Source organism: Bombina bombina, chromosome 2 (assembly GCF_027579735.1).
Source record: "Bombina bombina isolate aBomBom1 chromosome 2, aBomBom1.pri, whole genome shotgun sequence".
Taxonomy (NCBI): Eukaryota; Metazoa; Chordata; class Amphibia; order Anura; family Bombinatoridae; genus Bombina; species Bombina bombina.
The window spans coordinates 473,193,892-473,209,153 of NC_069500.1; the positions used below are offsets into that span (position 1 = coordinate 473,193,892).

At 41.3% G+C, this 15,262-nt stretch overlaps 1 protein-coding gene across 1 annotated transcript in view; it reads left to right on the plus strand.

Moving 5' to 3' along the window:
- The window catches only part of MMAB (metabolism of cobalamin associated B), an 88,970-nt gene that overhangs the window by 34,042 nt on the left and 39,666 nt on the right, over positions 1 to 15,262 (plus strand). The window lies entirely within an intron of this gene.

Here is a 15,262-nt window from a genome sequence, read left to right on the forward strand (position 1 = left end):
ATCATTCAAAGCAGTCTGTTGCTAAATCATGTCCAAATATTGTAGAAAGACCATAGCCTCGCTGCAGATGCGTTTCATGCGTATGTGTACTTTGTCACCGCAATGTGAGGCCATGATCAGTACAAGAATACATGCAGGCTATTTAAAGATGCGTCATCTCAATTGCATATGTAATCTAACGCAAGGTACTTCACACCATGGGTCACAACCCATTACTGTGTCGCAACACCATGTTTACTTGCCTGGAAACACTGTCCTCTACTTTCTCAGGGGCCTTTGCAACACTAGCAACCTAAAATGCTTGTGGTGCATACATTTTGGGGTCCTGGACACTATTTTGTCCCTTCTGTATTAATGAACTGCACCCTCCCACCTGCAGCGCAGTTAAATACGCAAGCTTATGCACCTAGCAGTTTTGGGACTAGAGAGGAGAGCTAGAGCAGTGTGGTAGTTGTCTCTGAAGGAGAGAGTTGCAATGCACGCAGCTGTACCTCTCCTATTTTCCTCATGTTTGCTTACTTCCTAATTGTTTAATTTTTCATGCTTTTGTTTGTTTCCCTCAGACAGCCAAGTCCAGTGCTGTTCTATTAAGCCGAAATTTTTTGTTAAAGGAATGCAGTCTTGGAGAAAAAAAAAGCTTACGGTGTTGCCTAGAATAACTGCATAACATGCGGAGCACACTTAAGTACTTTTGGCTACTAGAAAGGGATTACATGTACTGTAGTCCTTTTTGGATAGCCACTGGGTTAAATTGTGCTTCACAGCTATGTTCTAAGAATGCTGTGGAGGTAAGTACCTGCCCGGTGCTTGCTTGTTTATTAGAAGCTGCCAGTTGTGATTTACAGCCCTTAACAGGGCACTTTGAGAATGATGTCTGTAGAAGTATGTCTTTGTAAGGCTGTTGCTATTTTAGGAGGTTATTTAATATAACTAGAATACTAAAGTTTGCTTTATCAAGTTTAACAGACAAAATAAAATGTTTATTATATAATTCTATATCCAGACACACACATAAAAAAGATACCTTCTGGGGGGGGGGGGCAGAGCTAGCAGCCCATCATGGTGGACGTTCTGCTGTGAGCTCCGTAGCCGACAGGATTGGAAGGCAAACATAAGAGGGAATTGGAACTCGGATTTAAGCAAATCGGCCCTGAGAGCAATACTACAAAACTGCTGGACCTAAAGCCAGATCGCTAGAAATAGCGGAATCAAGCCGACAAGCAGGAAAAGACTAAGTGCGTCATTGCGGCCTGCAGCACTAAATGGAAGCAGACCTCTTCAGCCTACACTGCGATATTCAACTTGAGCTGGTAAAGTAAAAATACCCAGCATCACCACATTGCCACACACATGTAAGGCACCACTAGCTACGCTGCACATTTAAAACAATGCCCATCAGCCAGACTAGTGCAAATATAGCCTACGCAATGCGATTGATATTCAAGGATAGACTAGGCTGCCATAGATAATATGTATAAGGTCACATCAATCGAGGCATTGCCTCAGAATAATTAGTAAAACTTCTACAATAAAACACTGCAAGCTAAGCCTACCTGATCACTTTAAAAGATAACAAGTCAGATCATAGTAGCAAGTGGATACAACCTGCCTTAAGGGGCCTGGAATTAGCCTTCTAAATGCAGAGGTATGGTTTTTGGCTTATTTATGCACCCAAATAGCAATATACCATTATTTGAGCACATGTCTGACCTACAGCAACTTCTTCTGCTACCTTTATACAGCTTAGAAAAAAGACATAAAGCTATAAAATACACTGTAGAATTTGCTTGACTTCTGAAAAATCCCACACAGTCTCAAGACATAATTTCAGTTAGAAAAGCTACTAAAGCACTCAAAGGAAATAAAGCGGATAAAGGGACACAAAATCCTAAAATGGCAATGAAGGAATTTTTCAAGCCAATTGATGCCACACTGTAATTTACAAAGCAATATGCATGATGATAGTGATTCAGACGAGACTGCACAATCTTCTATATACAATGAACAATCCAGGCCCTTAACGAAAGCTGATCTAAATTATTTGCCCACAAAGGAGGACTTTATAGCGCTTATGACTCAAGTTAGTAAACTGATAAAGGAGGAGCTTGAAGTGTGAAATGACATAAATGAGCTTGGTAGTAGAGAAGAATACTTGGAAGAGGGGTCTGATGACATGAATACTGAATTTGGCATAATGTCTAGACAACTAATACAACAACATTCAACTATTGACAACCTCCAGTCACATATAGAGGATCTTTATAATAGAGGCAGGAGACCAAATCTTCGGATCAGGGATGTGCTCGAAAGCATTGAGCCTCAACATCTGGAAGAATACTTGCAAAAACTATTTGATTCACTCCTGGGACCAGACTCGACTGGAGACATGCCATAAGATAGAGCACATAGGGCTCTAAGCCATCAGCCAAGAAACTCTGATCCACCAAGGATGTAATTCTAAAGTTTGAGCTGTATAAAGTCAAGGAAAAATACTAGCTGCTGCAAGGAAATCGCAAACACATGAACTTGATGGAGTACAATTGCAAATATATGCAGACCTCAGCCCACTCACACTCTCAAAGATGAGAGGCAAGATACTTCACTCAACACCTCCAATCCCTGAAGATTCCATACAGGTGGGGATTTCCTTTCTGCTTAAAAGTCCTTAGAGGATCACAAACCTTCACATATAGAACAGAAGATCTGGAGACATTCTTCAAGAATCTTAATATCCCTCCACCATCTCTTTCTAAGCTTCAGGAAAACCCAGAAAATGGAAAACAATTTGACGACTCATTGCCCAAGCCTCACAGACAACACTCAACCAAAGTTAATAGAAAAAGGAATAGACTTCAGAACCTTTTGAAGGGATCCACATCTTCTCACCCGGGTACTTGAGAAAACATTACAAGATATAGGAAAATGGTCCCACTTTACTCTCTGAGGAAGTCGAAACTTGTTGAGAGACTGGTACACTCCAGTGAGTCTTATTTGGATTTCTTGGACACATAACCTGATGTCTTTACCCATCCTTATACTATATTTCTCTGGACTCAAGTTGGTAGATATAATAGTTAATGTTCTTAAGAGCTGTTCAACAGTCGAAAGGAGCTAGCACTTTGGCCCTTGGCGTTAACACCAGTTTAATACCTCCTGTTGAGGTTCCTTGCATACAATTACTATTACTTTGAGTTATGATATGCATTTGATAGGTTATAATTTAGTTTCTGTAGTTATAATGTAGAATGTTTGGCTAGTCAAAGCAAAATGACTCGCTAACACATATTGTTCTTTGGAATTAATTAGTAATTCCCAAAATCTATGAAGAACTTTAAAGCTTTCTGTCCTGTACATAACTCTTACAAAAAAAAGAGCTACTAGCACCCTTAATTAAAGTTTTACGCGAGACAGTGAGGTATTGATTAATGCAATTATTAGTAAGATGCAATCATTGCCTATTGCTGTGTTTTGTATGTTGTTTTATTTTAATTAAACTATGTTCTTTAACTATATCTACTTTCTCCATCTACAGGAAACCAGTCTTCTTATCCTCCTTAACACCTTCCTCCCTCTCCTTCTATCCCTTACCCTTGAAAATATACTGCTTCCACAAACCAGGAGTACAAAACTATACGCATTGGTCACAGTGGGGACTACTCAACACCACACACTTTTTTTAGGGCCCTCTAACTATTACACTAATTTAACCTTTAAAAAAAAAAAGCCATCTTAAATTAAAAATTCTCTCCCAAAATGTAAAGGGTCTAAACTCACCCACAAAACTTTCCATAGTTCTCAATTGGTTTTGTAAACAAGGAGATGTAGTGTTCCTGCAGGAGACCCATTTTGCAGTACACAACGTGCTCCTCCAGCTAATACTCCATAGGATTCTTTAGTCACAACACAGCAAAAATAAACGGTGTGGGTATTTTATTACACAGGTGACTACCGTTCCAACTCATATCTCAACATTCAGATAACGAGGGCAGGCTACTGATTCTCATTGGTATTTTATGCAATCAACGATCACTATGGGCAACATATATGCTCCAAATAAGGGTCAAGCTATATTTATCAAATCTCTTGATATACTTGCGCCATTAGTGAAGGGTATTGTCCTCCTGTCTGGGGATGTTAATGTAGCCCTATCTCCTAACCTAGGTTGCTCACATAGACGTAGCAGTGTACCCCTGTCAACTCTTCAAAACATTAATTAAAAGTTAAGATCCAACTCACTTATTGATGTCTTGCGGCTACAACATCAGCGTAGTAGAGAATACACTTTCTACTTTCACCCGCAGAAAACCTAATCTAGAATTGACTACTTATTTTTGAACCAGCTCAGCTTACACTTAGTAGACTCCTCATATCACCCACACCCTGGTCGGACCATTCTATGTTGAATCTCAAGATCTTGTGGCTATCAGACCCTTTAACACAATATTGCTGGAGACTTAATGAAGCACTGTTAAACATACTTATAACTGATAAAGCCTTTACTGCAGTGTCTGAATATTTTACATTCAATCAAAGTGACTCTGTCAGTCCTAGAATTGTATGGAATGCCCATAAGGCGGTAATAAGAGGGGAGTTTTTGAAGCAATCTTAACAAAATGTAGAAGACACAGGAATACAATACACTCCTCCATAAGTTGAACAAATTAGAAGATAAACATAATCAGTCTCCTTCAGAAGCAACAATCCTTAAAGACATCTCTATAACTAGAACGGAATTAAACACATACTTACATAAAGAGGCACTGAAGAGGGCTTTTATCTTAAAATAAGATATTTCACTGAAGGAAATAGAACTGGCACTATGCTGGCTAGGGCTCTTAAACAGAAGACACTTAACTCCTATATACACTGCATATTTAGTCCCAACACTACAACTATTCAGGATAGTAAAGGGATAGCCACCATGTTCGGGGAATATTATCAAAAACTAATATAACCTTCCACCAATGGCCAACATACAGGAGATGGAAACTTACATTAAAGAAGCTGAATTACCCACCCTTTCACGGGAAGATTCGGATTTACTAGACGCACAAATAGAAATCTCTGAAGTCTTACATGCAATCAAATCTTTACCGTCACAAAAAAGTCCAGGACCGGACGGCTTCTTTAATCTATATTAAGAAACCTTTAAACAAATCCTAGCCCCTCACTTAGTAAAAGCCTTCCAAGCAATATACAAAGATGGTTTCTTCTTGCAAGAAACACTGTCCGCACACATAACCCTCGTACACAAAACAGATAAATTCCCTACCAATCCAGGAATGACTGTCCTATCTCCCTCATAAACCATGATGCGAAAATCTATGCAAAAATGTTAGCACATAGAATAAACAAATACCTTCTCTCAGCTTATTCATGTGGACCATGCTGGCTTTATTCTGCGTTGGTAAACCAGAGATAACACGATCAGGACTTTACACCTGATAGATCACGCTACAAATGCTGGTTTAGAAACAGTCTTGGTCTCTACTGACGTGGAAAAAGCTTTTGATAGAATCAATTGGTCCTACCTTAAATCTACCCTGAGAGGTTTTGGAATTGGCCCACAAATGATTAAGCGAATATTTAGTTTGTATCGGGACATTACGGCAAAGATATGTTAATTGTATCTACTCAGATCCCTTTTCTATAAAGAACGGCACACGACAGGGATGTCCGCTTTCTCCCCTGCTGTCCGGTATGGCGATGGAACCATTAACTGGACACATTAGGCTAAATCAAGAAATTAAGGGAATCAATATAGGACCCAATGACTATAAAAACATAATTTATGCTTACCTGATAAATTCCTTTCTTCTGTTGTGTGATCAGTCCACGGGTCATCATTACTTCTGGGATATAACTCCTCCCCAACAGGAAATGCAAGAGGATTCACCCAGCAGAGCTGATATAGCTCCTCCCCTCTACGTCAGTCCCAGTCATTCGACCAAGAATCAACGAGAAAGGAGTAACCAAGGGTGAAGTGGTGACTGGAGTATAATTTAAAAGATATTTACCTGCCTTAAAGACAGGGCGGGGCCGTGGACTGATCACACAACAGAAGAAAGGAATTTATCAGGTAAGCATAAATTATGTTTTCTTCTGTTATGTGTGATCAGTCCACGGGTCATCATTACTTCTGGGATACCAATACCAAAGCAAAAGTACACGGATGACGGGAGGGATAGGCAGGCTCATTATACAGAAGGAACCACTGCCTGAAGAACCTTTCTCCCAAAAATAGCCTCCGAAGAAGCAAAAGTGTCAAATTTGTAAAATTTGGAAAAAGTATGAAGCGAAGACCAAGTTGCAGCCTTGCAAATCTGTTCAACAGAGGCCTCATTCTTAAAGGCCCAAGTGGAAGCCACAGCTCTAGTGGAGTGAGCTGTAATTCTTTCAGGAGGCTGCTGTCCAGCAGTCTCATAGGCTAAACGTATTATGTTACGAAGCCAAAACGAGAGAGAGGTAGCAGAAGCTTTTTGACCTCTCCTCTGTCCAGAATAAACGACAAACAGGGAAGAAGTTTGGCGAAAATCTTTAGTTGCCTGCAAGTAGAACTTGAGGGCACGAACTACATCCAGATTGTGTAGAAGACGTTCCTTCTTTGAAGAAGGATTTGGACACAAGGATGGAACGACAATCTCTTGATTGATATTCCTGTTAGTGACTACCTTAGGTAAGAACCCAGGTTTAGTACGCAGAACTACCTTGTCTGAGTGAAAAATCAGATAAGGAGAATCACAATGTTGAATGGAATGAAGGACACGGCATGCATCTTGAAGCTTTGTTAACCTGTCTTCTGTCAGGTAAATCTTCATTTCTACAGAATCTATAAGAGTCCCCAAGAATGGAACTCTTGTGAGAGGAAAAAGAGAACTCTTCTTTTCGTTCACTTTCCAACCATGCGACCTTAGAAATGCCAGAACTAACTCTGGATGAGACTTGGCAGTTTGAAAGCTTGAAGCTTGTATTAGAATGTCGTCTAGGTACGGAGCTACCGAAATCCCTCGCGGTCTTAGTACCGCCAGAAGGGCACCCAGAAACTTTGTGAAGATTCTTGGGGCCGTAGCCAATCCGAATGGAAGAGCTACAAACTGGTAGTGCCTGTCTAGGAAGGCAAACCGTAGATACCGTTGATGATCTTTGTGAATCGGTATGTGAAGGTAAGCATCCTTTAAATCCACTGTGGTCATGTACTGACCCCTTTGGATCATAGGTAAGATTGTCCGAATAGTTTCCATTTTGAACGATGGAACTCTTATGAATTTGTTTAGAATCTTTAAATCTAAGATTGGCCTGAAAGTTCCCTCTTTTTTTGGGAACCACAAACAGGTTTGAGTAGAACCCTTGTCCTTGTTCCGACCGCGGAACCGGATGGATCACTCCCATTAATAACAGATCTTGTACACAGCGTAGAAACGCTTCTTTCTTTATCTGGTTTGTTGACAACCTTGACAGATGAAATCTCCCTCTTGGGGGAGATAATTTGAAGTCTAGAAGGTATCCCTGAGATATGATCTCTAGCGCCCAGGGATCCTGAACATCTCTTGCCCAGCGCCTGGGCGAAGAGAGAAAGTCTGCCCCCCACTAGATCCGGGTCCCGGATCGGGGGCTCTCGGTTTCATGCTGTCTTTGGGGCAGCAGCAGGTTTCCTGGCCTGTTTGCCCTTATTCCAGGACTGGTTAGGTTTCCAGCCTTGCCTGTAACGAGCAACAGCTCCTTCCTGTTTTGGTGCAGTGGAGGTGACGCTGCTCCTGTTTTGAAATTCCGAAAAGGACGAAAATTAGACTGTCTAGCCTTAGCTTTGGCTTTGTCTTGAGTAGGGCGTGGCCCTTACCTCCTGTAATGTCAGCGATAATTTCTTTCAAACCGGGCCCAAACAAAGACTGCCCCTTGAAAGGTATATTAAGTAATTTGGACTTAGAAGTAACATCAGCTGACCAGGATTTTAGCCACAGTGCTCTACGTGCCTGTATGGCGAATCCTGAGTTCTTAGCCGTAAGTTTGGTTAAATGTACTACGGCCTCCGAAATGAATGAATTAGCTAGTTTAAGGGACTCTAAGCCTGTCCATAATGTCGTCTAGCGTAGATGAACTAAGGTTCTCTTCCAGAGACTCAATCAAAATGCTGCCGCAGCCGTAATCGGCGCGATACATGCAAGGGGTTGCAATATAAAACCTTGTTGAACAAACATTTTTCTTAAGGTAACCCTCTAATTTTTTATCCATTGGGATCTGAAAAAGCACAGCTATCCTCCACCGGGATAGTGGTACGTTTAGCTAAAGTAGAAACTGCTCCCTCCACCTTAGGGACCGTTTGCCATAAGTCCCGTGTGGTGGCGTCTATTGGAAACATCTTTCTAAATATTGGAGGGGGTGAGAACGGCACACCGGGTCTATCCCACTCCTTAGTAACAATTTCAGTAATCTCTAAGGTATAGGAAAAACGTCAGTACTCGCCGTACCGCAAAGTATTTATCCAACCTACACAGTTTCTCTGGTATTGCAACGGTGTTACAATCATTGAGAGCTGCTAAGACCTCCCCTAGTAATACACGGAGGTTCTCCAATTAAATTTAAAATTTGAAATATCTGAATCCAATCTGTTTGGATCAGAACCGTCACCCACAGAATGAAGCTCTCCGTCCTCATGCTCTGCAAGCTGTGACGCAGTATCAGACATGGCCCTAGTATTGTCAGCGCACTCTGTTCTCACCCCAGAGTGATCACGCTTGCCTCTTAGTTCTGGTATTTAGACAAAACTTCAGTCATAACAGTAGCCATATCATGTAATGTTATCTGTAATGGCCGCCCAGATGTATTAGGCGCCATAATATCACGCACCTCCCGGGCGGGAGATGCAGGTACTGCCGCGTGAGGCGAGTTAGTCGGCATAACTCTCCCCTCGCAGTTTGGTGAAATTTGTTCACATTGTACAGATTGACTTTTATTTAAAGTAGCATCAATACAGTTAGTACATAAATTTCTATTGAGCTCCACCTTGGCATTGGAACAAATGACACAGATATCTTCTCTGAGTCAGACATGTTTAACACACTAGCAATAACTTGCAACCTGGTTATAATCTTTTTTAGCAAAAACGTACTGTGCCCTCAAAGAGGTACTTAAACGATTAAATGACAGTTGAGATAATGAACTGAAAAAACAGTTATAGCATCAACTTTAAAATAACACAACTTTTAGCAAAGGTTTGTTCCCATTAGTAAATAACAATAACTAAATTTGACATAAAAAATTATAGAGTAACGTTTTTATTCACAGTCAATATAAAATTCTCACAGCTCTGCTGAGAGAATGTACCTCCCTTCAAAGAAGTTTGAAGACCCCTGAGATCTGTCAGTGAACCGGATCATGCAGGAAATATAATAGTAGCTGACTGGAAATTTTTGATGCGTAGCAAAGAGCGCCAAAAAACGGCCCCTCCCTCTCACACACAGCAGTGAGGAGAAACGAAACTGTCACAATTTAAAGCAGACAACTGCCAAGTGGAAAATAATGCCCAAACATTTATTCACTCAGTACCTCAGCAATGTTAAACGATTCTACATTCCAGCAAAAACGTTTAACATGATAATATTTATTAAAAGGATTAGTGACCTTTAACAGAGTAGTTCCGGTGAAATACCATTCCCAGAATACTGAAGTGTATACATACATGTCATTATAACGGTATAGCAGGATTTTCTCATCAATTCCATTCAGAAAATAAAAACTGCTACATACCTCAATGCAGATTCATCTGCCCGCTGTCCCCTGATCTGAAGCTTTTACCTCCCTCAGATGGCCGAGAACAGCAATATGATCTTAAACTACTCCGGTTAAAAATCATAGTAAAAAACTCTGGTAGATTCTTCTTCAAACTCTGCCAGAGAAGTAATAACACGCTTCCGGTGCTATTGTAAAATAACAAACTTTTGATTGAAGTCATAAAAACTAAGTATAATCACCATAGTCCTCTCACACATCCTATCTAGTCGTTGGGTGCAAGAGAATGACTGGGACTGACGTAGAGGGGAGGAGCTATATCAGCTCTGCTGGGTGAATCCTCTTGCATTTCCTGTTGGGGAGGAGTTATATCCAGAAGTAATGATGACCCGTGGACTGATCACACATAACAGAAGAAATCAGTTTATATGCAGATGGATATCCTACTAACTGTAAACTGATCCTTTCAGATCTATCCCATCCCTCTTAAAGGAGTTTCATGAATTCGGTAAATTGGCACACTTCCACATTAACAGCCAAAAATAGAATATCTTTAAACATTAACATGAGTCCCCCAAAGATATATAGATCTCTCTAAGGTATGTCCGTATCAGCTCCAAAAGCAGCATGTAACATACCTGGGGGTTAATATAAACACCAAAACTTTCCTCTCTATTTCAATTCAATTATTTTCCGCTGCTTAAAAACCATACAAAGAGACTGCCAAACATGGCAACAGAAGCCTTTCTCATGGTGGGGGAGAATTCAAATCATGAAAAAAGGCTATATCTGCCGCGTATCTTATACATGTTTGCAAACATTGTCACTCAATGTATCTAATTCATATATAACTCAACTACAACAATCCTAATAAGTTCATATGGAACGGCTGTAAATCCAGAGTAGCAAGAAAAAACCTTGTACAGATTTAGGCAAAGCGGTGGTTTTAGGTGTTCCACACGTGTTATGGTATTATCAAGACAATACAATCAAAGTATCTTAGATTGGCACACTAGCGAGGAGGATAAAGCCTGGATTTCGCTAGATTCCCATATCCTTAAAACCCTGAGCTTGGTTCTTTGTGTTGGTTGCCTTCCAATTGTAGACCAGTTAGTGTGAAAACCTCACCCCTCTACAGGCATATCTTCTGTAGTTGGGACAACATTGTTAAGCGGGGGTCCCAGGAATATCTTCCCCTTTTTCCCCCTATGTCTCCAATCTGACACGCTTTTACACAGCCGCAGGCAACACTAACTATACAGACCTAGGTTTCTCTTCCCTGATAATAGATTTTCTGCAGCAAGGAACATTAAAGCCTATACAGGATCTAACAAATCTGTTAGGTGGCACATATACTAATTGGCTAAAATACACCATCTACAACACCTGTTGAAACTATCTCCACACAGATTAACACTTCTTCGACCTATCGGACGTTTTGAGGGGTTGTGTAGGCATCACACTGCTCTGAAAGGGGCTCCGGCCATAGCCAGGAGGATTATAGATAGCTTTATTTATAAAGCCTTACCTAGCTATACTAAGGGCTGGAAGGGGGAATTATCGATGGAAATACTATCAAAAACATGGGCCAAATTTTTTTGAGTATACATATAAATCTTCTACAGCCAGACAGATATTAGAAATGAACTACAAAATCTTATCGAGATGGTACCCTCATACCCACTAGACTAAAATGAATCTACATGACGCATCCCATCAGTGCTGGAGGGGCTGTGGGGTGGCCAGAACACTATCACACATCTGGTGGTCATGTCCCCACCTGAGAGATCCCACATTTAAACTTACACCTACGATAGTTTTATTTAACAATAGACCCAAGTGTAGATGTAAATTCAGACAGCTTCTCCAGATTTGCTTAAATGGAGCAAAGTCCCTAATCACGAGAAAATGGAAATCTTCGGTGGGTCCCTACTGTGGCTGAATAGAAACCTCGAACTCAAGAATTGCTATCCCTGGAGGAACACTCTTATCTCAAAACAAACACAAAGTTCTACTAGGACACTATAATTTCACAAAACACATTAACAACTTAACAGGAAGCTAGTTCTTTTGTAATATCAAAGCACATGCAGACATTTCACTCCATCCCACTCCCCTCCCTCGCTCCACTTCCTCCCATTCCCACCTTTTCCTTTCTTATGTATTAGACTGGTTACTATTATTTCTATTACTTCTCTCTTTTCCCCTTTTTTCCTACTCTTCTCAACTTATTTAAATAATCATCTTGGAGGATTCAGTTGGTTACCAATAAGACAATACCTTAAACTGTTCTTAACAGTATAAACAAACTGATTTGCTCTTTGTAACTCAGTTAATATATGCCGAGAGATTTTTTAATTATTGTGACCCTTAACCCCAGAAGATCTAGCGGGTTGAGATAGGTATCACTTGTATTTTTCTTTTCTGAATTAGTGCACACAGCTACCAGACACAATTTTTTAATTTTAAGCTACTACATTTTCTTTTTATGTAGGCTGAATAGCATGCTACCTGGTAAGTTACAAAGTGTGGGAAAACAAGCAGGATTTAACACGGGCAGTACAATTTTTTTTTTTTATTATTATTATTTTCTGAAGTTCAAAGATGGCCAATATTACGTGCAGGCTGTACCGCTCAACTTACATGTGGCCCTTCAGAGAGAGGACAGGGCAGATTGAAAAAAAGCAGCCTCATTTCTGCAGAGGAGACAAACACACTGGCAATACTGCTCCTCTCGAAGCATTCATGTCCTCTCTCTAAAAGGCAGTGCGCAGTACTATGAGTGGTACAGCCTGCACGCAGGCTTTTAGAGAGAGGGCTAGGCTGATTAGAAGGAGCAGCATTGTTGGTGTGTTTGTCTTTGCTTCCCTGCATAAATTAAGTGAATGGACACAGGAGTGCAAGAGCGGTAAGCTGAATATGTCTTTTAAATGAGGGGGCTAGTGTGTGAGCATTGAATTAGTTGAAAAACTAATATTGATATACAAATTAATTATTTGTGCATAGATCAGAACAAAAAGAAATCATCTTGTGGTCAGTACATTTTTGAATAATTTATTTAAAAAGCAAGGACAATAAGCAAAATATAGAAAGACAATAGAATGTTTATAAAAATTGAATCAGATCGACAGTAAAGACACTCAATCCTATGCCCTTGTCAACCTATGCACACCATCATTAAAACAACTGCAGAAATAGGGAGGGTGGAGCTAACCACTGTGCTGAGTGGACGCAGCATAACCGAGATCCCCCTTAACAGTGAAGTAACTTTGTTCAAATTCACCTAAAACTCATGCCACTTTTATATTTTAACCCCTAACTGGTCTCCAACGTCCTACTAATACCACCATTTCTTCCTGGAACCTCTGTTAAGCCCTATGAGACAGTGTACGGACCATTGGCAACACAGACAAGGCTTCTGTAATGAGGAGATGGCTAGCACGCACTGGAGGTAGCCGAGTGAGACCCATTCCCCTGCAGTGAGGTCAGCCCGTGTTTCCACCCTCGAGATAAGCTGTAGCACGGATTCCTCCTTCCTGCGCTCAGTGTAAGAGCCCCTGTAAGTGCGCAAAAATCCGCCATCTTGATTGACGGCAAACTTGCAGAACTCTGTGCCCGGCGCAAGCATCCACATAAATCAGGCCCCCGGTCATTTTAAAAATACATTCCTCAGGGTACGCCTGCCAGCTGACTCCCTACACCATTGCCCTAACACGGCCCTTATTGGGGTTGATATTCTGGGTCCTAGTTACCTGAATGGAGTTCCCATTTCACTACATCACTCCCTGTGGGCTATAATATAAGAGCTCACGCCACCAGGTAGGATACTAAATCTGGAGGTGACTCCCCCACATAGGGCCACGACTAGCAGCAACATCGTAAAGCAAGAAGAGTAAGTTCCGTCTCTCAGTACTCTAGCTCCTGACTTTACCCAGGCAGTTTAGAAGGTTCAGGCAAGTCAAACATCCTACGACCAGATGTGAATCAGCCCAGCCTTACCCTGCAAACAACTCACCTGTAAGGGGCTGAGAACGGACTCTCTCAACCCTTCTGAAACTCTGATCTGACTGGAGCACACCTTATTAAGCTCTAAGCTGTTGTTAATCACCTCACTGCTCCCTTTCTACAAACACATATAAATAAAACTCACCTGCTGCACGCACTCGCAGCACTCTTTACAGTATCACAAACCTGAATACTATTCATTATACTTTCTCAAGTAATCCCTACTGAATAGTTATAAGGGGATTGCTCAATCCAGTGCTTAGTCAGCCCACTCACACAGGTTAAACCTTCCTCCCTTTCCCATGGGCCCACTACCCACGGGTCATAACCCCACTCCTTTTCCCTACTTTGCTGATAGGAGGTATTTCCCTAGGAGGGGGGAAATACTTTTGAGGACCCCCACCAGCGACTCATCTGCAGAACATAAAGGGATAACTGATATCACTTCACACCTCTTGCATGGTAGCGAGAAAAACAGGCCTCGCCCTTTCTTAGCCAGCTCAGTTTCCTCTCTGTCTGTCGAGATTTGTCATGCAGTTCTAGGCATTCTAGGTCCTTTAACGCCCAGGGAATCTGCCAGACATTACTGCTACATCTAATCTTTACCCTACCACACAGAGACTCATCTGTACTAAGATGGCTCATGCATGAAGAAAAAGCCGAAACGTCAAGAAAACCCTAAAAGAACCCTGACTGACCATTTCAACAGTAAAAATTAATATGATCCAGAGTTTCAGATGAAGACTCCAGAGACTCAACCATTTCCTCTAGGGGTCAATACAAAACTGACAATCCACACACAGAAAGATCTTCCTCCTGACAATTTTCATTTTAACTCCATTAAGGCTCTATCGGGAACAAAATGGACTCTCACTACACTTCCCTTAAGCAAGACCTTAAACTCCATTAAGTGAGCTCAAAAGAGAGATATCGGCTTTGGGAGAGCGGACAGAGACTCTAGAAAGGAAGCATGAGGATTTGAATGTCGACCACAGCAAATCTCCTATCCTACACACAAAATCTCTCAAATGATTTCAGACCTGAATCCAAATGGCGGACCTGGAGGACAGGTCACGCCGCCAACAACATTAGGATTCAGGATATAGCTGAGGACGTTTGCCACTGCAGACCTCTCTGGATACTCACTGGACTTTTCAGAGAACTACTAGGTACCTAGCCATGACCATGAGCTACTAATTGATAGAGCTCATAGGGCTCTCCACCCCAGGAACAATTCATCAGATACCCCAAGGGACGTCATTATTAGGCTCCATTACTACACCTTAAAGTAAAAAGTTCTCAAGGCCTCTTTTACCAACAAAAATCTCAAGGAGCCCTATCACATGATCCAAATATACCCAGACCTATCCCCCCACACTTTGGCCAAAAGATGGACATTTCAACAATTCACTCAAACGTTGCGCCAACATAAAGTGAAGTATAGGTGGGGATTCCCGGTGAAGATTTTTTTCAATATAGTTATCACTCCTATGTCATCTCCTCACCGGACCACGGGATGAAACTCCTTCAA